This window comes from Spea bombifrons, chromosome 4, assembly GCF_027358695.1.
Source record: "Spea bombifrons isolate aSpeBom1 chromosome 4, aSpeBom1.2.pri, whole genome shotgun sequence".
Classification (NCBI taxonomy): domain Eukaryota; kingdom Metazoa; phylum Chordata; class Amphibia; order Anura; family Pelobatidae; genus Spea; species Spea bombifrons.
Window position 1 is genome coordinate 56933319 of NC_071090.1, and position 26034 is coordinate 56959352.

General features: G+C 39.7%; 1 protein-coding gene across 3 annotated transcripts in view; it reads left to right on the top strand.

Annotated features, from left to right (window-relative positions):
- Nucleotides 1-26034, top strand: part of PLXNB2 (plexin B2) — a 96250-nt gene that overhangs the window by 36673 nt on the left and 33543 nt on the right. For 2 of the 3 annotated variants that reach the window (XM_053465510.1, XM_053465511.1), the window contains one exon: nucleotides 18304-18352. The exons of the other annotated variant lie outside the window; for it this stretch is intronic. The gene's annotated coding sequence lies outside the window, so the exon portion shown is untranslated. The remainder of the gene's footprint in view (nucleotides 1-18303; nucleotides 18353-26034) is intronic. 3 annotated transcript variants of the gene reach the window in all.

Here is a 26034-nt window from a genome sequence, read left to right on the forward strand (position 1 = left end):
CATTCCACAAGCTTTTAGGGTAATACTGATTTCATCTACATGGAGTGATTGTGTTGATTGTACATGGTATACTGGCTTTCCCTTGTGCTTTCTGGTCCAATCCATGTCTACCCACCCTTTGGCCACCCTTTTAAATTAAGTAGGCTGTGAATTATTGCGTTTCCTTGCGACATTTGCGTGCCAGTGTTTTACATAGTACATAGTGCAGTTGAATGTCTGTGATGTGTTTTGCATTAGAAGGAAAATGAATAGCGTGTTTAATTTATTATTACTGTTTCCACCTCTCTGGACACGAGCGGTTTGTGTGATGGGGAAGTGCTCTGCTGGGCATCTTTTCTAACATCAGTGTTTTATGTGCTGTGGTGGAGTTTCTGTGTGAGGATGACAGAGCAAACATATGTTCTCAGGCGATGTAGCGGTGGAATGACTCGTAGAAGCGTGTAAAGGTGGCAGACGGCAGCAGATGCAGTGAGACTACAACAGAAACACCTGCTAGGAGGTGACTTACAGAGCCTGGAGCTCAGGAGATGCTTTCCAATTAAGCCAACGCTTGAAAGTTGGCTGTTATATTTAACAGGAATCTCTCACTTGGTTCATGTTGAGTGGGAGAGAATAAGCAGAGCTGAATTTCCTTTTAAGCAATACCGGAATGTGTGTCGAGTGGATACTTCTACCCTTCACCAGTCTCATACTGTGGGTATGAGCGTACCCAATGGTAAAGGCTTACTTGGTTCGTGGTCAGGTCTTCATGTGTGCGAGTTGACCTATTTAGCAGCTTGTTTGAATTTTTTTTATCACTGTGAGATGAGCTATTGGTCCATCTGTCAGGAATGTAAATAACTAGTTTGGTTGTGTCTAAAACCTGATCTTTATCTCGTGCTATCGCTTTCTGACATGGTAAAAATGCGTGTACAAAGTTTGTTATAACTAATGGAAACTCATGCTTCTTCAGGTTGTGGAATATTGCTGACATACATTTTCTTTAATGTCTTTCACCTTAATGAGTTTACAACTTTTGCCCCATTTCAGTGCAGGTTATGGTATGCTGGCTGCTGTCACTGGAACAGATCATGAGTGCGCTCCAGTTGCCAACAGGCAGACTACCAAACTGAAATTCGGCAACGTTTAACCAAACATCCTCCAGGCTGCGTTATTGATTGTGGATATTCTGGAGGTCTTCCTCTCTATGCAGTTTTCACGGAGTCCTTTTTGCTATTTTTTTCCCAAGCAAGTTTTGATGGAAAAGTTTAGCAGAAGTTTCCGGTGTGCCTTTTGAATGGCACGGATTGTAAGCTCTTGTGAACAGGGCCCTTATTTTCTTGGATCAGGTCAATCCCCATTATGAGCTACAAAGCTCATGTTGCTCTTTGTAGGAAGATGTGCAAAGGGGCTGTATGAATGGTTTTTCCAAGAATGTGGTAATGAGTAACCCTGTAAAACCTTTTATTTACAAGGGAAAGATACATTTTAGCTTATGTGTAAGAAAACACAAACCCACAGATGACATTTGCAGAGTTGCAAAATATTTTGCACGGTTTTCAAAACGTAATAGGGAGCATGCAAAGCTTTGAGAAATGAATCATAAATCGCATTTTTAGGAAATCTTTGATGCTGGGGATTAATTGAAAGCAATTTTTTTTCCACCGTCCTGTTTAGTGAACCAAAACTTCCACGTCAGATAACAAATGAACTGTCTTATAACGCTTGTCATAGTGACAAAACCTGATCTTTTTAAACATTTTCACTTGGTACATCAGGTAGTTCTTGCACTTGTGTTTTGAAAAGTTTAAAGGCGCTGTTCCACCAGCAAAATAAAAACCCACTTTGCCAATATGGACATGTCCAGGACATAGGTACCGTATTTGCTCTATTATAAGACGAGGTTTTTTTCAGAGCAAATGCTCTGAAAAACACCCCTCGTCTTCTAATCGGGGTCGTCTTCTAATCAGACCTCAAATAGAGGTCTGATTAGGAGACTAAGATCCAGATCCCCCGCACCGCTGCAGGGGACCTGGATCCTCCTGTCTCACCCGACCCCCCCCCCATCATACACACTTACCGGTGCTTCCTGATGTGTTGCCGGGGCAGCGGGTTGACGTCTACGCGATCCGCGTAGACAACGTCCGCTGCAGCCGGAAGGAGGTGTGGCTAGCAGCGGGGGTTGTCTGCGTCCGTCGCATACACCTTCCCCGACTGTCAGAGATCAGACTTCCCCGCACCGGTGCCGCACCGGTGCGGGGAACTCTGATCTCTGACAGCCGGGGAAAGTATACGCGACGGACGCATACAAACCCCCGCTGCTAGCCACACCTCCTTCCGGCTGCAGCAGAAGGCGACGTCAACCCGCTGCCCCGGCTGGAAGCACCGGTAAGAGAGGGGGGAGAGCGGGGGAAGGGGGGTGAGAGAGGGGGGGAGAGAGAGAGTGTGTGTGTGTGTGTGTTAGTTAGTTAAATGGGGGTATAGGGTGTGTGTGTGTGTGTGTGTGTTAAATGGGCATAGGGCATTTCTGGAGTGGCGTTAAGGGGGCATTTAATAGAGCACTCTGCCTCCTGAAATGCCTTATACCTCCCTATATGCCACTCTGCCCCATAATATGCCTTTTAACCCCCTAATTGGCAGAGTGGCATATAGGGGTATAAGGCATTTCTGGAGGCAGAGTGCTCTATACAATGCCTTTTAACTCCCTTAATGCCACTCTGCCTCCTGAAATGCCTTATACCTCCCTATATGCCACTCTGCCCCATAATATGCATTTTAACCCCCTAAATGCCAGAATGGGATATAGGGGTATAAGGCATTTCTGGAGGCAGAGTGGAACATAGGGGGGTCAAAAGGCATACCATGGGGCACAGTGGCATATAGAGGGTTAAAAGGCATATCATGGGCCACAGTGCCATATTGGAGTGGCAAGCCTGGGGGCAGATGTGCGTAACAGGGGGGCAGGTTGGAAAATACAAGAAATAAAAACAAAAAAAATCTTTTTCTCAATCATAGCTTTTATTAAAAAAAATAGTTTACATGAATTAACATTTACTGGTAAAACTTTTTTCCTTTGGGGTCGTCTTATATTCAGGCTTTTTCTTTTTTTCCTAAGTTAATATTCAGATTTTGGGGGGTCGTCTTATAATCGAGCAAATACGGTATTTCTCTTTTTGGTTATGGCTACATTGGCTCCCTCCTTTTTTTAGTTTCTCTCTTTGCCTGACTGTGCCACGTGGTAAGCATTCCCTGATTCTCTTTTTTTTACACAAATTATTTCTGGGAATGGATTGAGTGTTTATTGGATATGGGAATTGTTTCTAATGCTGCATTTATAGAAGTGTTCAGCTCAGAAGAGTAGCTTGAGCAAAAAGCTCAAAATATTTTTCCTGTTTTAATGGCATGTGTAGATTCCTAAGGGAACACTTTTCTTACAGGACAGTTTAAGTAGATTGTAGATGTTCTATAAAATTTGTGTATTTCTATATATTCTAGGAAACAAAAAAAGCAAGGAAAGTACAGGGGAAAAAAAGGCCTATCCGAGAGATTAAAACTATATGGTACTCATCAGGCGTGTGCCTGGCATGCTGTCTTCATGCTAGATATAGAACGTGGGTGCCTCTGACTTCACAACAGAACACATTTCATGACTATACAGGCTGCTTCCACAAAATCAACCACTAATGTGCCAGGTCCCCGCAAATAAAACATGGTTGGTGCTAAAACATAAAGTGGTGTGATGAGATATTCTCTAACATTTGGATGACCTTAGTTCGAAACAAAAGGGGATGTTAAGGGACTGGTCATACTTCAGTAGGTTGCTTGAGAAATGTTGCGGCGCTGATCACAGTGAGACATGTTCTCTCTATGAATTGGCTGCCGCTAGAGACCGGTTATGGTGGAGAATACAATCATCCAGTATAACCCTTGATCACGTGAAACGTTTATGGCGAAGTTCTTGCTGGAGGAAGTATGTAGGTTTTGGAATGCATGTGACTTTGAGTCTGTAAGTCTCACAGGCTATGTGGTCATGTAGTAATCCTGCAAGATCATGGTCTTGATGTGTTCCTTGGCCTGTGGTTACAGATAACAGAGGTCAGTTTGCTGTGGTTAAGTTTGTATTTGGTAAACCTAATCCAAAAGCATATTTTAGTCTACATTACAAAATGTTTCTTTTGTTTTCAGTTTCTATATTGGTGGCATGTGATTGTTTCTGGAGGTTTTGGATTTGTTTAGTTAAATCATCCTGTTTTTTCTAAGTTTGCTTAATTTTTGACCAAATAAGCAGTGATTCTTTTGAGACGGCACCGGTGTTCTCTAAAATGGTGAATCGGGTCTGCGCCACCAGGGAGTAAGCAGAAACACTCTTTGTGAAGGACATTTGACTAAATGCCCCAGAAGCAACAATTACCTCAATTAGCCTTGCCATGGACAGTAGTGTCTGTGTATGGACACTGTGCTTGCCCCTGTGTGGATTTCTATCCAATATAACCCAGTACTCAAGGCACACTAACAGGACAGGAATAAAACTGGACTGTTTGCATGCTTTGAGTACTGGGTTGGGAGCTTCTCTGTGGGACTAAAACATTGTTGTGTTGAAATAGTCAGTAGGCAGGGTGTTCAACACGTTCTTGATGATCCTTTGTTAGTTCATTTCATTCTATTCTTGAGCCAGCCCGCTGTCTCCATTCCTAGTGCCTCGCTGTGTTCATATCTAGTAGCCTAAAAATATAAGGCTCAACAGGATGATAGAAGATATTTTCTGTAAACTGCAGGAACTATATTAATAAATTAACTTGTAAAAGTAAAGTACTGAATGCCTCAATCCCATAAATATCATCTAGTTTTAAATCACTAGGTCTCAACGTCTAAACATGTCAGGTGTCCAAATCTCGATACTTATGAGGCTGGTGGCATGGCCCACTTTACTAGGTAGGTACTGTAGGTTTGTAAATGCGTGCTGGTAAATTTTAACTTTTTTAATAAGGCTATAATGGATATAAAATCAAAAATACATGCAGGGTTGGAGGTATTTCTGCAGGTTGCCAAATGCAGAAACTTAGATGGGACAAATGGTTCTTATCTGCTATCAGATTGTAGATGTAGAATGTTTTTATGTTTACTACAAGCCAGCATTTGAAATTGAAGCTGGAAACTATTTGTAGCTATGTTCAGCGCTGCATTGTTTGTCTAAATTACAGCAAACATGCCACATGATTGCAGAATGAGTTTGATTTGTCGTGGTCTATAGTTTCAGCATGCAGTCATTATACGGGAATTGAAACGTAAATAAGGAGTGTAATTAGAGCCTGAAGCAAGGGGTTAAAAAAGGCATTATTTATAGTAATGATCCGTTTGTAAAGCCTGAACAAAAGCTTACACAAATATGAACTTCAAGTGGCCGTTCATCTGCTCAGAGCCTATTCAGAGCGGCTCATTGGCTGCCATCATTGCTAATGAGAACGTTCGGCTTGTAGACAGATGTGCCGTGGATGCGTTTGTTTCAGCAGAATGCCGGATTATTATTAATATTAACTTGTAATTGCAGGCGTCTGGGTTTCCATAAAATCAGCTGCATGTGTAAAAGTGAAGCTGGACCGCGTCTAAAATATTTGAATATAAAGGGACCAATTGACAAAATCAGTTTGTTTTTCTTCATGGCTTTTTAAATGGTTCGCAATTCCAAGGAAGTTATTGCTGAGCGGAGACATTTTTAACTTGTTACCTTATCATGTTGTGTGCTCTGAGCTGGTCTCTGAGACTGAATACATTAATTTTCCTATAATAGTGTGATTGTGTATATAGCATATATGGAAGTGGCTTTATTTCTAAACTTATGTTAAGGAAGAAGTCATTTTTTTTATTATTCTTTTACATAAGTAGTCACACAGAGCTTCTTTGGCATAACTGTATTGCCCTCACACAATCCATACCATAACTGGCTATTACATAGTGTGCGTATGACTGGGAGAAGAAACACTGACTGCAGACCATGGCTTTCTAGGGAGCTTAATAGGGCATTTTTGAAGACTGATGGCTTGTGAGTGGCATATTCATCGGAAAGGCTGAACTGAATTAAGTAGTAAAAAGGTAGCATGTCTTTAATTTCCGTCTGTGCCCACAGATACAAATTATGATTCCATTATTTTGCCAATATACGTGATGTTTTCTGAATGTAGGCTGATTAAAGCTTGACCCAACTCTCCTCCAATTGCACCGTGTCTAACCTTATCACCCACTGTGTGTTGTTTAGGTCTATTATCCAGGCCTATGGAATATATGCTTTTAAAAATACACATTTTTTACTGAATGTATTGGTTTATCTTAGTCTGTCCGTTCTAGTTTTGTTATACCCCTTGAATATATGTGATGCAAGAAGCGCTGAGTAAATTGTTGGCGCTATAGAAGACCATCATAATAATGAGAGAGCATCTCTTCACAAGGGTGTTTTTGGCATTGGCCCAACAATGCTGGTATTATAATTGTATCTAACCCAAAGCATGGTTACTTAAGTGTTTTATACGTTGCAATTTTGGGAGTTCCACTAGATGTTGATCGGTAAGTTTGTGATAAATGATTTCCAGTAAGCAAACACCAGTTCTTGCCATGAGCCTAGCTAGTAACTGGATTTTCCCTGCGCTGAGTCATGCCTCCGCAATTCCATATTTTCACTTTCACATTACCCTTCTGATGAATTCAAAATGGATGTAAAGCCCTTTGTTCTTCCTTCAGGTTGTTCTATTTATTTCTTCTCCCACTGATTTTTGCTATATTACTGTAACATGAGGGGGAGAAAAAGAACAGCTTTTGTTCATCTTTTATAAAGATCGACATCTGTTGTACTTCAAAGGAGGTTTCATAACCCGTCTAGGGGAAAATCTTGCAAATCGGAGTAATCCTAAGAGGGTAAGTTAACCCCCCTTAATGTTTGCATAACAAACCGCACCTCTGCAATAGTTAAATTCTGTGCATTATTATTGAGTATCTTTTGCTGGTTTTAATGTGCTTGTTTGCTACTTTGTCTAAAGGAATGTCCTTTGAGAGTGTGGCTTTTGCTTGTCCTGTTGGGGAGAGCTTTATTTTAGTAATGCTCAAAACCGTATAGCACACACATCCAAATAGCACTTCACAAGCTGTGGCGTTGTACACCAAAGGGCTTACACGGTTCTAATTTTAATACTAGTAAAATCATTTTTGTAAAGTGTATCTGCAAATCTTGGCTGATAAATAATTGGAAAATTATTCTAGCCTTGGTGCCTGAAAAATTATAATTTTTAATAAAGACAGGAGGCGAGTATTTTGCATTACTTCCTTTACTTCTCACCATAGCAGCAAAGAAAGAGTTAATGAACCAAGTGTGAACAACCAATAGAAACAGTATACAGGTGGTATATAAACCCCTAAACAGTCCTTGTCTTCCTCGTTCGTCCGCTGTGAACCGGAACCAAGGAAAGCCCAACAACCAACAGGAAACTCCGAACAGGAACCGAACCGGAACAGGAACTAGAATCCGAGCATGAGAACCAGGACGCACCTGGCGACGCATAGTTTGGGATCGTCGAGGAGGTAAGGGTAGGAGACGGAAGAGGACAAGGATTTCGTCCTGTGACAAATATACACCAACAATAGACATATAAAATAACGTTGGAAATATGCATCAAAACTTTAAAAATTGAGTATGAGTAATAAGGGTAAAGAGACCAGCAATAAATGTAAACTGGAAGGGACTGACCTGCAGCTACGGTGAGCAGCAAAGAAAGAGGAAGAAAGTGACTGTTTAGGGGTTTATATACCACCTGTATACTGTTTCACACTTGGTTCATTAACTCTTTCTTTGCTGCTATGGTGAGAAGTAAAGGAAGTAATGCAAAATAGGAAGCCTCCTGTCTTGTCTTAAAATGTATAATTTAAAATTATAATGTGTGGGTGAATCTCCAACATGAAGAAAACTCAAAAGCAGGAAAACCAAGTGGTTGGTCATCAGTTGCCGCAGTAAGGAAGCTTTCATGATTCTCTGCTAGACTTTCCATAGCCGTAGACCAAAGATGGCAACCATTTGGGGAGTTTTAGCTGCTCAACCACTGAAGAGAATCTAGCAGTTGGATATGACCAGCATGACAAAATACACAGTAATTATACGTTGTACTGCAGTTCTGTGGAGTGATGATTTTAGACAAGTCAGTGTAAAATATGTAGGCGTTGAATAAGATAATTGTAGTGATTTTAAGCTGTCCGATCAACCAAACAAGTAAAGCATATTTGGTGGTGTGACTCTTTTTAAATTTGTGTGTTGGCCAAAATAAACATGTATATTAAAACCAAGCAATCATAGGGCTGTTTCAGTGGGGGACAGGAATCCAATTCTTTTGTATTACAATATAATAGCCTATTTTAGATCTGGTACATACTGTATTTTGGCACTAGGCAGTATGTCAGAGAGGGAACTTTGAGGCTTTCACTAGTATAACATCTGGAACTCTCCTCTCGTGCCCACTATCAGCCGCTATTTAACTAGTTATCCACAGTGCGCCATCTTGCAATATGGAAGTGTTGTCCCAGACCTTGCCATACCACTGAAGGTATCCTGTTATTAGAAATAATTGTATATCCCAAAGGCACGTCATTTATCCACATTGCATGTTCTGTATAAAAGAACAGTTTTTCTCCTTAGTAATATTTCCTTTTGGTGCCTAAATGATTATTGTAGGTTGTAGAAAGTGCCCGGTTTGAGGTATTGCCCTATTTTATGCTTCCGTTTTGGTTTCTCACATCAACCTCAAGCATACAGCTATCGTGTTTCTCTCATCAAGTTATTCATGTTGGTGACGATGCTGTCCAGACACACTATAGCGTAGCAAGATTTTTGTATTGCAAAGATCTTTTGGGTCAAAATAGTGTGAAGCCCTTTAAGAATGCTTTGTAGTCCCATGCCCAGATTCCCATTCCCAACACAAAGCTAATGCCTTCTATTTAAAGTATTGAGACTATACAGAAGGAACATCAGTTTCTCCAAAATGATCAGCAAATATTTTAATAGCTAAAGAAAACACACCACCTACACAACGGAAAATATGCATTGAATAGTGAATGTGTAGGCCATATTACAGTGCTAAACAACATTTTTATTCACTAGCGTTATAAGGCGCTATTGTTCTATGTGCTAGCATGTCTACTGATTGCTGCCTATTGTTTAATTCTAATCTGTACAGTGTGGATATCTCAAACTCTAAAGCAATCCAGTACTCATTTATTTTAATTGTATAAAATATATTAAACATTTGATTAAGAAGATACGTACAGGAAGGTCATGATGCCATCACTCACAAGAAACCCCATGTCATTTTAGAAAACAAAACCAGTAGACACACACGCTGAATGGGTCTTATCCGCTATCAAATTCTGTATGCCTCTGTATGCCTCATTTTTAAAGCCCTGCCATTGTAACATTATTATTCTGTGATTTTTTTTTCCTTTTAACCTGTTTAAACACTTATGTTTTACTAGAGCAGATATATATATATAGTGTGTGTGTATGTACACCGATCAGCCATGACATTATGACCACCTGCCTGATATTGTGTAGGTCCCCCTTTTGCTGCCCAAACAGCCCTGAACCATCTGTGGTTTCTGGCACCAAGACGTTGGCAGCAGATCCTTTAAGTCATGTAAGTTGTGAGGTGGGGCCTCCATGGATGCATCCTGGTGCCATGTGTTCTCCAGGTAAGCAATGCACACACAACCGGCCATCCCGTGATGTAATAGAAAATGTGATTCATCAGACCAGGCCACCTTCTTCCATTGCTCCGTAGTCCAATTCTTATTCTGATGTGCCCATTGCAGTGGACAAGGGTCAGCCCGATATGCAACACACTGTGATGTGCTGTGTGTTCTGACACCTTTCTGTCAGAACCAGCGTTAAATTGTTTTTCAGCAATTTGAGCTACAGTAGCTCATCTGTTGGATTTGACCACACAGGCATTTGCCCCCACATGCATCAATGAGCCTTGGCTGCCCATTATAGTTATTATCATCATCTTTTATTTATATAGCACCAACAATTTACTCAGCACTTAATACAATACATATATTTAAGACAAGACTAAAATTGACAGACTAAGATAAAACGATAGATTAGCTGGAGAGAGCCCTGCTTACAAGCCTCTAACCGGTTCGCCGCTTTTCCTTCCTTGGACCACTTTTGGTAGGTATTGACCACTGCAGACCAGGAACATCTCCCACGAGAGCTGCAATTTTGGAGATGTACCTTGTTGAAGTTGCTCAGATCCTTACACTTGGCCATTTTTCCTGCTTCTAACATGTCACCTTTGAGGATGAAATGTTAACTTGCTGCCTAATATATCCCACCCAGTCACTGGTGCCATGATAACAAGATTATCAGTGTTATTCTATTAAAGCCTGAAAAGTGGACTTGTAGCTGGTGATGGTGTATCCAATTAACAGGAAGCACAACTCAAAGCTTTCCCCAAATGTTCTTTTGTGTGAATAAACTCAACAATACATTATGTATGTCTTGATCATACAAGTCTCTTTGTGTACACATGTATTGGAAATGAGCAGATTCCAGGAGCATGCAGTTTTCTTTGTGGATACCAACTATGCACAAGGAAGTGAATATGTCCACATTAAACGTTTCTTTTGGCCTTTTGTCGGTGTTCTATCTGTATCTGTAACATGCCTCACACACTGAGCGGAGCCAATGCTTTTGAATGGTGCAATTTGCCATGATAATGAGCAGCTCTGCTTCTGTGTATGACTGACATAACCATTAGACATGGGCTATTTAGCTTTCAAATTGTCTTCTTGAAGCTCTGCAGCTTTAATGAAACGGTTTATGGTATAAAATAACATCTGCAAGCCGCCTATCTGCAGGGAAGCTCGTATACCGTGTGATGTGTACGGTGAAATATGTTTCCTTTTTATTAGAACGTTGTGAAGTCACGGTGTGACCTATGATGTGTTTGGAAGGTATTCTTTATTTCTATGGTATGGCATTGCAGTCATAGTGCTTACTAAGCAGTGCTCCGATCAATGTGGAATGAGCTCTCTGCGCTGTGTGTATGTTGAAGCCAGCCAGGGAAATTTGTGTTTAACAGTTTTAGAACTTGGATTTGTGTCCACTGTTTTGGTAGAATTGTTATGGCATCTGCAAGACTATTTTAAATGCATAAAGGCCGAATGTTTTCTGGAAAGCCCCCCCATTGTTGGAATGGAAGCTCTTCAGTAGGTGGTTATTTAAGCCAGCTCTGATGAGGATGCACTTCATGCAGATTTGTTTAGGCCCACGTTGTGATGTTCTGAAGGTGATGTGACAAAGTACCGTTGCGTGTCACTTTACAATCGTTCAACTTACAATATTTTGACTTTAGGATGGTGCAATAGCCCTGCACGTTGATTACATTGGCTTCATTACCCAAAGATGATACAGCTATAGTACATGTAGTGATTATGTGAACGTGACTTCTGATGGGTTCATGGGAACGTAACCCCATTGAAAGTCGAGGAGTGCCTGTACAGGGAATCCTCATCTCAGTCTTTCAGAGAAATGTCATTCCGTTATTTAAATCGAGAGGGTTATATATCTTTGAGCAACGTCATAGTCCTTGATGTAATTTAGATCATGTAAATCCAGAGGCTCATCTTGGATCTGGGCCATCCTACCTGCGTTTTCTGGATATAGCTTAATGCCCTCACATAACAGCACAAGTGAGAGGAGCGTTTTGGCACAAGCAGTTAAAGGGGAGGTCTCTGAAAGACATTGTTGCATGCAGACTGTTCACATTCCAGAGGTCATGGAACATGCTGAAACATGAGAACTTATTACTGTTGTGAGTTTCACTGGCTGAAAGGCTGTTTTTTTATAATCCTTTTTTCTTTAGTCTCTTTTCTTTTTTCCTTTTTGCTGCTTCTTGATATTTCCTATACAGGTCTTTAATGCAGCAAGAAGAATTAACAAATACACTTCCTCCACTTTGTTCATAGGTTATTATAGAATAGTTTCAATCAGTTAATTATGTGCAACCAAAGCTTTTTAAGGTAGTATCATTGTGTGTGTGTGTGTGTGTGTGTGTGTTAAATAGTAATGTTAGGTATTTCATTATTTCATTGTTACTTAAAACTTAAACAGACTTGTGTAGCAACTCATAAGTAGATTGTTAGTTTCCAACATCCTAGGCTGTACTTAATGATCCCTGTGGGAAGGTGGCCTTTGGTGTGACCCACTGTCCTTTACATTAATGCTAGAATTAACCCAAACTAATCGTGACCCCCGACCTGTCTGAGATCCCCAAATACCCAGAAGGAAAATAATTTTTGGGGAAGGGTATATTTAAAAAAAAATAAACAAAACAAAAGCCCCAAAACTCAAACACTTTGCGGGGTAGTTTTATGCTATTTCTATGCATTTATTTTTCCTGCACCATTTAATGGATGAACAGAAGATGCTTGGTGATTTTTTTCTAAAATTGAATTTTTTCGCCTTGACTAAATTGCTTTGTGCTTGCCGTCTCGCCTGTTTTCCTATCTTGCCGTTACTGTAGCTTAAATTAGTTTCTATAGATTTGTGTTTGTAATCTGAAATCAAATTGGCATTGACTGGGTTTTCAAGAGTTGCAAATGATTCGTAATTGTACATGTTCTTAACCCGTTTAACTGCTGATGATTTGGTTTTTTTCCTTTTGAAATCCTCTGGAAATGGTTAAGATGTGGGGGGGGGTTATCATGAGAGGATATGCATATATTTTTTCCCTTATTGATTGTTCTGAAAGAAACATCTTGTGTGTAATACAGTTAGTTTAGTAGGAGACACTTGAGTGGACTACACACAGCTCTGACCTTAACCCCATTGAACACCCTTGGTATAAATCGGAAGACCAATTTCGAGCCAGACCTTCTCTTCCAACATCAGTACCTGACCTCACAAATACCTTTTTGGCGGAATGGGCACAAATTCCCACAGACACACTCCAGAATCTTGCGGAATGCCTTCCCAGGAGAGTGTAGATTTGTATGGGGGGGGGGGGCAAAGTCCATATTAATGTCCATGATTTTGGAATGGGATGTCAGACAAGCTCACATGCGTGTGATGGTCAGGTGTCCACATACCTTCCACATATGACAAGTGTAGTGATGTTATATTACTCAGTTAAGAGGGGAATGGGAGAGGGATGGAGATATTTTACACACGTCAATTTAATAACCGCATTCACACTAATGTATGTAATTGTGTGTGTGTGTGTGTGTGTGTGTATCGGAAATTGAATTCAGCTCAAGATAATTTTTAGACATGCCAACACTGGCATGCATCTATGATTTTTTTTTAGCTTTTTGAAAGGTTAATAACCCTAAAGGTGAATGAGAAAATAAGAACAACCTTAATTTTTTTTAAAAAAAATTTAAGAGTTTTACTTAATGATCCGATTAAACCACCAACCCGCTGACTTAGGTTTACCGTTGTGCATAGCCCAAATGTTTATAAAAATATATAACTTTTCATTCTTTTTCTCTTTGTCCTAGAGAGACAGATTAGTTAGTCCAAAAGTCTGTTTAAATCCTGTTTTTCAGGGTTTGGGGTTTTTTGTTTTTTTTTTGCTGTTGAAGCCAAAGTTTTGCATGTGTTGTATGATTGAGAGTTGTATTTATTGACAATATTAGCGTGCTTTAATCTTTTACATGTGTTCAGCAAATGAGATGAAAGCTCCTAAGGGGGACTCGGTATCCTTTGAAGTCCATTTTACCTAGACAGTTGCATTTCTCATTTGTATTAAAAGGTTCTCATGCGAGAAGGGCTGGCTTTGCCCTGCATAATACATAGTTTTCCAGGAGAAGTGACATAAAGGAAGGCTCTTTACCTATACTATATGCTGGGCCAACCAAGTCTTTCTTTTAGAGATTCATTGGGGTTGACCCTTTTATAATGCAAAGTGATGAATCTGGAACTCTCCTACCAACTCCCTCTTAAGTAAATAAGCCCAACTGAGTACTGGCATTGCCAGAGTGCGGGTTCTCAGCCACCCCAGCATGACCTGCACAGCACTACACGCTCTTCATCTGATTGATCAACCGGTTACCATTCATCATATGTGAGAAAAATTCCAGGAAATAAACAATCAATCAGACCCAGAAATGTTATCGGTAAGAGGAGGTCCAGAACCGCTCCACACTTGGAATATTTCGCAAGTTAATAAAATTCTTTGCAGTTTTCTTCTGCTTTGATACACTACAGACCATGCAAACCATGGCTAAATGTGACATTTGTATTCTACATGCACGCACTCCTGTTTTGTGTTGGATTTCTGAAAAAAGGAGAGGAAAAAAAAAAACCTTTTTAAATGACAACAATAGCAATAGTGCCTTCATTGTAGTTCCTTTTATTTGTAATGATCCATTTAATGCAGCTATTCAGGAATGTCTGGGAAATAAATTTCTGTCTGCAGCATCTTTCCAGGGTAAGATGCCTTAAAATAATTACATGAGCAGCAGGGCAGCTCAATGATGTCTTGTGCCATAGGTTATACCGTGCCTACATCTTCGACCTATTTAGTGATGCCTTTTTATAATTATCTGATCTCAATTAAACCATAGGAGAGCTGGGGCGGGGCCCCCCTGTTTTGACGGGTGTATTAAGTACCTTTTTTTTTTTTTTTTTTGTAGTTATGCGTTTACATACATTTAATGTATTTTGGTTTTAATGTTTAAACTAAATAGCAGTCACACAGAACAAAGAACAGAAAGTTAACCACGTTCCAAAGCAGTCACGGGAGATATTATGTTAGCTAAAAATACATTCCATTAACTGCAACCCTATGGCAGCTATTGTCCTTATTGCAGCAAACAGATGTGACTATATTTGATACATAAAGCTTTCGCTAGTCTTATAGTACATTCAGAACCTCATTCTATTACCTGCTGGGTCTGCTTTTGGCATCACCTGTACCTGAGATGCGAGTTTCTTATCTCTTATCTTATTATGTATTAACTCATTTTGAGCCAGATCTGTGCTATTAATTTCATTTTTATAAGGCCCATTTTAATGTTAACAGGCCCATGGGCAGAGCAGGTCACTGCTGTGGGCCTGTGCAGAACATTTGAGCAAAAGCTGCCTGTTTACCTTTTGTAGGAACCATAAAAAACCAAGTGTTTTGTATTATCTTTTTGTTCCAATAAACATCCTTTCATCTGTAGACCTGGAGGCTTCTATTTTTGTTAGTTCTAAATAGTTCTCATATTTTGGGCAGCTTTCCCTGACATTTCTGAGCAGATGCTCCATGCTGAAGAAGTCCTGTTTGTCAAATAAGATCTTTTCCTTTACAGACTTTTACAGAATTGTATTAGTCAATGTGTTAGGCTCTAAGTAATTAAGACCTTCTTCTTTTTACCACAAGGCAGTATGACAGTGTGCTTGGTTTGCAGATTGGTCAATGCCAATGCTAGAACACAAGTAATATGCAGCTGCCAGAAAACATTATATCATGCAAATACTAGAATGGTTTCAAAAACAAAAAAATACCAATAACAAAAGTTATGATGGGTGAAAGTGATGGAAAACCCTTCCCCCAGCCTCAATTATTAAGCCAGTATCACAACCTCATGATGACGAGTCCCATTAAGGACGAAGCAGCTGTCCATGGGTGGTGATCTGGCTACTGCACCTCTTACCCGAGTTTTGTCTAAAGGCTGTCCTGTACAGCGGGCAATTACTTTCAAGGGTTCCATGTATAAATTGGATATAGAGGCAAAAGGTGATCATTGTTGACCTTATTTGCATGCGCCTACCCAGAATCCCTTGTGGTTGTGGTAGCACCATGAGATTTCTGAGGGGATAAACAAGACTTCTGGCTTGTCTGTAGATGAGCGTTTAATAAAACAAAAAAGGCGTAATAGTTTTGAAAAATCTCGTTTATGATATTCATTACAGTAAAAAAAAATCTGGTAAAAGTTAACCTTGAAAGGATCCTCAGCAGGTGTCAAATGCTTACCTTCTATGTTGTGATTTGTAGATGGACCTCGTAAAATCTGTTCCCTGAACGTGCTTCTTTGATGTACTTTCTGTGTAAATGTCTTTAGCAGGAAACTCCCACTGCTGTGAGTTAATGAATCACATGGACAGCACACAGGGCCTGTTCCGTGTCAGCCCCATCACATGTCACTGCCCCCCCAGTATGCATTCCGACCCATATCCTGTGTCATGCGCTACATATGGCGGTGCTTGAACATTCCAGCACTTATTGCACAGCACAATATCTATATATATATATATATATATATATATATATGTATATATATAGCTATAAAGATGTATACATCTGTATCACAGATTTTCATTGGGTTTTTCAAATGTCTGGCACAAAATGTAACTTTTACTGCATTCCTTTAAAAGGGAATGTGTTTATCTTTGGAAGTTTAACCAGGGCTTGCCAAAAATGTGACTTAATAACAGATGGTTATTAAAAAAGTAGTATGTAAAATGTAATACTGGTAAATCTACTAAAAGATAATTTCTATATTATTATTGTTATATGTAGCTCCATCATATTCCATAGCGCTGTACAATGGGTAAACCAGGCATGATGAGTACTATTTAACATAACAATTTGACTTACAGAAATGGGTAAGGAGGGCCCTGCTTAATCTAGAACAGTACCCCTGTTATAGACGGGCCAGCGACAGAGTATAAATATTGTTCGAAGGTAGGAGGGCTACTAGGACAGGTGAGCTAAACAAAGATGGGAGGAAGGGAGTAGACTTCCAAAAAAAAAAAAAAAAAGTGGGTCTTGAGGGATTTTTTTTTTTTAAGAGATGAAGACAGAACGGGGAGGGCATTCCAGCGGATAGGGGCAGCCCTTGAGATATTTTGTAAGCGAGCTAGAAATCAAAGGATAGAACAGAAGGAGATCATTGGATGAGCGGAGAGACCGGCTAGCAGTGTAGTAATGAATCCTGAAGCGCACAGGCAGCCAGTGAAGAGACTAACAGAGGGGAGAGGTGTTAGTAAAGTTAGATGGGAGAGGAAGATAGTGGATAACAATAGTGTTATGTCAAAATGAACCACGTAGTCTCTGATTGACATTTTTCAATTCATGTAGAATTTCATGGCAAATGAAAAAATTCCCTATAATTAACTATATAATTGCATTTAGGCAAGTTATGAAAGGCTATGCGTTACTAGCATTATTTGTATATTTGGCTACAGTGGTGTTCTCTGTGCTGTGAAAAGTCTTAACTCCGCTACAGGTTGAGAAGACATATCACATGTCAGACCAAGCAGTGTATGTGCACGTTTAATTGAACACTCCACATACTGAGCGCCATCAGATAAGGCTAGGTTTGAGAAATGGAATGTGGTTCCTGGGGGGGTCCACATTTTACGAGGGTAATAATTAACTCCTGCAAGTTAACTGAAATGCCTAATGTTGTAGTTTGTCACATTACATGTCAGGTATTTCATGCCCACGATTTAAAAAATAAATAAAAATTATCCCCTTTACTTCAGTGTACAGCTTAAAAAACAAGATTTGCTTGTATTTGGGTGCTGAGTGAGGGTGGGGGTCGTATGATTACAGGGTACATAAAACAATAATCTGTACATTTGCATGCATATTGTATTTTCAATCCCATTGGTAATTTCCCAAACACTAGTTTGGCTGTTTCTACATTTATCCCATTTATTGTTTGCAACTACCTAGCAACCATTTTTACAGAGTTCATTGATTTTTATTTGGAGATGCATTTAATTTTACTTGCGTGGGAGACTGCAAGCTATACCTCAGTTACTTTTATAAAGTGTGTGTGTGTGTGTATGTATGTATGTATGTATATGTGTGTATATGTATGTATATATATATATATATGTATGTGTGTGTGTATATATATATATATATATATACGGCTATATGGCTTTTTTAGATTTGTTTTAATTTCACGACATAATTTGCAGTGGTGCTGCTCTGATGCCTCCATATAATGTGGAGGCATTTGTATGACTTATAGGGTTTTTGTATGTCAGTGACCCCATTATGCTTAGTTCTTGCCAATCTGTTCTATATAAGAAGACATGTAATATAAATAAAAACTGCTTCTCCTTGATTTGTTTTGTGTCTGGAGCTGCCCACGCATGATACAAAATGTGACTGGCTAATGCTTTCCCCTGAGGTTCGATTTGCCAGAATCTTAACAGACCTTTCCGAGGGCAGCAGATTATTTGGTCGTGTTTCTTATTATTTTGTCATTTCCTATAAGTCTTTAAAAACCTTATGCGATTATTCTTTGTGAACACCAATGAATATGTTTTCCTGTTTTAATTTTTAGGCAGACGCCTCTTTTCCTGAAGACAACTTTTTCGGGAAAGACACAGGTTGTAAGTATGCTATTTGTGCAGCAACCCATGCTATGCGTTTTTATGGTCTGGTAATTTTCCAGAGTGTTGAAATAAGTTTGTTAGTGTATGTGTCTAGTACCCCAAGATAACTTGTTGGATGACTTTCAAGAAATGGTAGTGCATCAGGCCATCTTTTGAAGTTGGAACATTTCCTTCTCTCTCTCTTTTTTTTCTATGTGGAAATGTTGTTATAATTGTGCCGTTATTTAGGTGTACCCAGGGAGAGTTATTTTGCTTGCTACATGATGGTATTCTGGCTATATCCTCCAGAAAATGCACCATATGTGTTACACTTTATTGCCTGATTTTATTTTTGATCTTGTGAGACATACCTGGTGAAGTCTGTTTTCAACTAAAATAATGTAATCTTTCTTGCATATAGTGCAATGGAGAAATGACATTCTTCTACATGTGGTGTGATTGGTGTACTAGTTGTTAGTCAACTTACAATCCTTGTCCATTTAAACACTGGTTTGGTTTTAATGAGTAGACTCCCTTGGGTAAAGCAAAAGAACGGCCACCCTCCCCTACTTCCGCAAGGGCTGCCCCTCTACCTCCTCTGGTCTCCTACCTCCTCTGGTCTCCTACCACCTCTTCCCTCCTAGTCTTTCAAAGATTAAGCTGGGTCTGGCCTAAGGCAATGGTCCAATCAAACTGACCTTTCTGCTTGATCGTTGTACCATGGCATTAAGCCTTGACCCATGTCAAGTTGACTTTTGAGGGCCTTGATTAAAAATGGAATGCGACCTACGTGTTTGGTTGTGTAACTGCGAAACACTTCCACAAGTGTGAGAGCTTTGTTGGTTTTCAGATGTTTAAAGACTGGTTTGAGTGGTGGCTGATTTTTCATGGGGTTGTCATCTGGCTTTATTTACTATTTACAGTGTAATTCTACCCCGTGTCTCTCCTGTAAACACTGCACCGCAGTTGGACTGGTCTAAAACTAATTCTACATATTTGCCTCCTAAACAAAATCATCTGCTTCTCTTCAGTGTTTGTGCCTTTTGTGCCTGGGTCATGCCCTTTGCATGGCACCTTACTAACCCATGCAATGTTTATTTAAAAATTAGTCACATGACATGTTCTCCCTGTTTCAGCCACAGATTAACAGCAGTCTGTGTCTCTTCTGTTAGTGTCCCTGGCTTTGCTGACACATCTGGACTTACATTTATGAAACTTTACAGCTATTTTGCAAGAACATGTTTACTTCTAAACATGTTTTTGTCTTTCCCTCTAAAGTGTAGACATTGACAAAAGCCGCTTAAGTATATATTTTAGTCACTGGTGTTTATATCAGACAGATACTAGCTGGAATGTGCCCAGTTCCGAAAATATCCTCATTTACAATTGACATATTTTCTATTTTATGTCATGAAAGTGTCAAGCAAGGCAAATAAGTTCTCAAAACAGGTACATGGCGACCTTGTGCACCCATTACAAGTGATACACAAGAGTCCTCTAGGAATAACAGTTGATAACTAGGACACCATGGCAGGCTTTTGTCTCTAGGTTTGCAGTGGGTTGGAGGTGGAGAAATTTGGCTTTGCCTACTCCTTGCACTATTTCCTTTTGTATTTGGGGATACACACACACACACGCACACACACGCACACACACACTCACTACTGTTTCTCTGGGTTAGCGCTAACACCCCCTTCCACACATAATATTTTATTTGTGGCACTCTGCTGAAGTGCTTGCCTAGTGCTGCCATTCAACTAGACTGGTCCTTGATCCCTGCCACAGGGGAAGAGTGCGTTGGCAGGGTTTACATGCCTTCATTGGTCATGTATGTGGCAGGCAGTATCTAACTTTAAGAAGAACAAGCACTATTTGGTTTACTGTTCATTGCGGAATGAAAAAGGAGCCGGGAGTTACTTTGCTCCCTGGATAACCAGACTCATGGAATGTATCCACCTTGTAATATTTGTAACCGTACGATATTGCTTATCCCATAGCACCTGCTTAGTTTACCACAGGATAGGATTTTTATATTACCGATGTAGTCATTGGTAAAGGCAAAATCAAGAACCGGTTAAGATGTGAGCCTGCATCAGGGAAAAAGGCAGACTAGATGGGCAAAATGGTTCTCATCCTCGTCAAATTCTACGTTTCTGTGGTGTTTGGTTTATCCAGGTCGGACAGACGTATTAAGTATCACCAAAATACTTTTCATTTTTTCCCACCTTTGTTAAACAGAACACTCCTGTTAGACTGGTTTTGTATTTGCCTAGTGGAGAATAACTTTCTGTTTATTCCACATCCTACTACACAACTTCTTTTATAGGTGTCAAACCACATTTAATGTTCACAAAAGGGGTATTGATGTATAAGGCATATTTTTTTCTTTGCCATCAGGATATGTAAATGAAAGACCCTTGTGACATTGTTTAAAAGCACTGTGTTTAAAATATCCTAAGTGGGTACCATGCTATAGAGCAGCGCTACTAAGATTGGTCTCTTCTTTATTTCTTTATTTTATACTCTCGACTGAATGAAGGCCTTCCACAAAACCCGCGTGATGTGTTTTGTTTTTTTCTTTTAGTTAACTTTAAAGATTTGCCATCATTTTATTTTTAAAGACATGCACGTCATATAATCATTGCTTCGCTTTAGTTTTTTTTTTTAATTTCTTCGTGCAGTTAGCCTCAAAGTCTTTTGCTCTGTTGCAAATGGACTGCCAAAAGTTATTAGTCAAGGTTGCAGTGTTTTAGTTACTGTTTACCACAATCAGAATTTCTCTTCAGACCATCTTGTGTTTGACCTTGTGTACCTTTTGACTGTAGGCCTTATGGGATTTTCCTCATAATTACGGCATACTTAACCCCAGAGTTTATCTTTATAGTCTTGCCCCCTCCCTGCGATGTCTTGTTGCCGATAGGCCACCTGAGACTAGACCCTTATTAATTACTCTTGTTGTAGTCGGCCTTTGACAAATACAGCCTGGCAGGATGTAGAATTCATACACAGTGCAATGTGTATGAATTCACATTGTAAGGATTTTACATACATTACTTCCTGGCAGCACTGCGTGTTGGGTATAGAACTGATAATTTCTTAATCTAGCAGACCTACCCATAGTATAATGTAGTAAACTATTGGTGTATATAAGTGTGTGTGTGTGTGTGTGTATGTATATATAATTCTGAATAGTTACATTTCTTCTTTTTACATTTTTACATTTTGGAGGGCATATATCAAAAGGACAGCATTTATTCCGTGTATATTCAATCCATAGTGATGTAATAAATACAGATGGTGGTTTGGTCCTAAAGTTTACTGAGAGGAAAATTAAGTATTCAAAACCTAATGTGGGGGCTTTCAACACAATTAAGTAACGCATCTAAAGCTGTAGACCTAATAGGTCAAATAATGTGATGACAGTCAAAACCAAAAGACTTTGAAACAAATTTGTAGAGCATAAATAGTACAAATGTGTTTTCCTATATTTAAAGAAAACAAGTTGTAAACTTAGAATAAACACCAAAAATAGTTACCTGCGCACTCTCCCAAATCCCTATGCTTATTTAGACAAATGGGGTGTCTAAATAAGCATAGGGATTTGGGATAGAGCTGGACTGATGAATACTGTAGCCGTTGCTGCCGCCCAAGAGTGATGGGAGTTTGAGCGCAGGGATTTCTTCTGTGTGTTTTGTATTTTGAAATTGTAAACTTAGTCTAGCATCCTTCACTGGGGAGCAGTCACGTTGGAATAGAAAAGGGCCTTCTCCAAACTGTTCCCACAAAGTTGGAAGCCTTGTCCAAAATGTGTTGGAATGCTCAAGGGAGACATTTCGGACAATACTATGCTTTCAACTTTGTGGGAACAATTTGGGGAAGGTCCTTTTCTATTCCAGCATGACTGTGCCCCAGTGTACAAAGCATAAAGACATGGTAGGATTAGTTTGGTGTGGAAGAACTTGACTTGCCCGCGTAGAGCCCTGACCTCAACCCCATCGAACACCTTTAGGATGAACGAGAACCAATATTACAAGCCAGGCCTTCTCCTCCAACATCAGTGCCTGACCTCACAATGTTCTACTGGATGAATGGGTAATAATTCCCCAGACAAACTTCAAAATGGTGTGTAAAGGCTTCCCAGAAGAGTGGAAGCTGTTTTACCTGCAAATGGTGACCAACTACATATTAATGTCTATGTAACTAGAATGCCGTGTCATCAAAGTCCCTGTTGGTGTAATGGTCAGGTGTCTCAATTTTTCGTACGGTGTATCATGGAAACAACCTGGGAGTTCCCAGATACGATCATAACTATAAACTAATAAAACATTGTGTGCAGGTAACATTAGGATATTTTAAATCTGCATTTTTGTTGGGATTGAGGGCCTCACAATTAAGTAGCGCCACTTCTAGTCTCCTTTTATTAACATTGGCTAGTATGAATAACCCGTAAAGCAAAGCATTAGTGAAAACAGTATTTTCAGTATTTTAAATATATATATAATATATGTTTGTTAGAGATTGTTCTCCGGTTGTGTAGACGGTATTCTAAATGGGTGGCCTGATTTCTTTACTTTTAATTCCGTTGCTAAATGCTCTTAGCTGTACATATGCTTGCCTTGTGCAATCCTTTGTGACGTTACCAACCCACATTGAAATCAGACATCACTTCCAATCTTCCGTCATTTTGCCCTTGGGAAAGTGCACCCAGCTACAGATCTTTCTTGTCATCAGTGTAGACCTTTTAAATGAGGCAACGGTACTAATTCCCCATGTACATGTACCCCGTATTTAACTTTGCTTTCCTGAAGTACGACCATTTGATGGAACATGATACCAAACACAGCATTTCAATAATAAGGAACAGAATCTAATCCCTTGGGCAAGCTGTCGTTACTGCTCTCCAAAAAAAAAAAAAAAAAAAAATGTTCTGTTTATAAAGCACCAAAAATGTTCTCATGGCTTTACATGGGGGTACAGCAAGCTCTTTATAACCTTCCAAATCAACAAATGCTTTTTTTATCTGCTTGGTGCTTGTGTATGGACAAGCAAATCTTTACACATAATACTGACTAACATATTTTACACCACAGATTTTTCCTTTTGTGTAAAAAAAAAAAAAAAAAAAAAAAAAAAAAAAGATGGTGGATGGGTTATTTGGAGGTCAATTCTTACAATAAAAGGTTTCTGGACCTAAAATGTGAAAATTAACACAAAAAACTCAAGTGCAAATTACTATGATATTAATGTGAATTTAATGCTACTGAGATCATTGTCGTCCTGGAAACCCTAATTTACTCCAAAGTAATCTCTATTAGAAAAGAAAGATAATATATAATTATAACAGTGTGAAATATTTAGTATCTAGTCTTGTGTTTAACCCCTTGCAAGCGGATTGCACCTTTTTTAGTTTTAAGTTGCTTGCGCAAATACGATGTCGCACATCACGCACATTTTTCCTTGTCCCCAGTTTCTGGAAACTAGCACACATCTCCCTATGGGCGTTTAAAGAGGGGGGAGGTATGGTGCTGTGTGTGGGACTTGCTGCTCCTTGTAGCGAGATGCTAAAGGAATTTGGTATGCGACACTGAAAGACTGTAGCGTTTCTAAACCAGATTACTGTAAATTGTTCTGGTTTGCTGTGGTTAGACCCCAAATACAGGCAGCAACTCTGGGAAATGTCGTGGACGGTGTGTTTGTACACTGATTTATTTCAGTTATTGCTAAACTGTAACAGCACACGTTGGCTTTGGGACTTCTCCCCCTTCCCTTTGTAAATAAATATTAATCATGTCTTTCCAAATCATTTATTTAACATAGGTTTAAAATTGAGGTCAAGTCTGGTTTAAGTAATGGTCCTCATTCTTGTAGAGATTAAAGCTGTGCTGCATTTACAGATGAGGCTCGCTCCAACCTTCTACTAGCTCGAGTATCTCAGGAGTGAGTCAGTCCTGTAGCGTCATGGACCTCCGCATGCAAAGTGAAATTCCGTTCATAAATTTACAAATACAAAGCACTTGGCATGCATGCTAAGTAGGGTTATCTCACTGGCCTTTTTTATTCCGATTTTCACATGCTATCGGGCGGTATGTATTAACTCGCACTATGGACTTGTTGGTCAAGCAGTTGATTCTGCACTGTTGGTTTCTTCAGTCAACAAAATGTTGGATAGCGCTTCCATGTGCTGGTCAGCAGCTAAATGTGTCCTGGATAAAATGGCCAATATGAGAATCCTAACGCTAAGGTGCCAGCAAGCTTTTTGTTCAGGAATAATGTCCAGAGGCCGGCAGGACATTAACTCATGCGCTCCCCTGATTTCTAGTTGTTCTATTTATTAATGAGCCCTCTAAGATATAGGGACTTTGTTCTTGTTTAGAAGAGGGCTGGCACTGTCGAGCCAGGAGAGTAAGCACTGCCTGGTGGGCCTATTCATTCATAGGCTTAAAACATGCTTAGAGAACACACGCAGTATACACTACCCTGCCCTGTTCAATACATGGTAGCCGAAAAGGATCGTGTACAAAATGCTTGCCACTTATAAGACTGAGAAGGTCGCCATTTTACTTAAAGCAAACCGGGGTTAATTGCTGATCTGTGGGGTGTATTGCACTAGGGCTAAATTCTCTTTAGTCTCCTAGAAGATAAATATCCTACATGAAATCATTCCGTGACTTTGAATCAACTATGCAACCTAATCCCTACTGTGGGGAAAGTCAGATAGTTTTACATGCATCTGTTGCTCAGTCCTAGAATCGGCTAATGGAATACAGATCTTTCTCGATTCCTCATGTCCCTCCTAGTAGACTTAGTGTGTGTGTGTGTGTGTGTGTGTGTGTGTATATATATATATATATATTATACCAGAGTAAGCATCTCCTACTGAATTTGAAAAGCCTCCCATAGGATTCTGCTCACTACCTGTGTTAATACTGTATGTGCCTCTGTCGCATTGTCTTATTTCAGTAATTTGTATTCCATACTTCTCTCTGTAGGAACAGTCCGGGGTTTAAGTACTTTTGTACTTTTGCTGTCTGGTACGCTATGCGTTCTCAGAGATTCAGACGATGCCTAGGGTGGTTCCGGACTATAGAGACCTTACTAGTTAGAGGCTTATTGATTGGGGCAGTTGCAGTCCACTAGGAAATGCCAGCAACCCGGTAAATAAATATTTCATTTTATCTTGCGCTGGATTTTTAGTTGAGTTCTCAGGGGAACTGTGGAGTATGTGTTTCCATGGCAACCATTTTGAAAAGAAAGCAGGGGGGGGGCCTGCTAATGTGAAGAATGGCGGCGGCTGCCAGCCTGCACCCTGAGTCCCTCTGATAATCCATGACTTTGTGAGATAGAGAGCTGAATATATATATATATATATATATTCTGCACAGCTATCTGTCCCTGTTTAACTGTTATGTTTAACTTTATTGTACAGTTCTTGGTATCTGTTGCTGCTAAATAATGGGTGTTCCTAGCCTTTGTGTCCATTAAATATTAGTGCTGAATCAGGCTTTTGCAGCAGAATGGAGGGTATATGCATAGATTTCCATACGGTTGATTTCCACGGTGTGGGAATTGTCGTTACGGGTCGGTAGATGCACGTGACAATACAGATCTGACATTTACTTTGCCAGCTTGGCAGTTTAGCAAGGTTTAGTTTTCCTTTTTACCGGTATATATAATCTATACCCTTCCCTCAGGTTTCAATG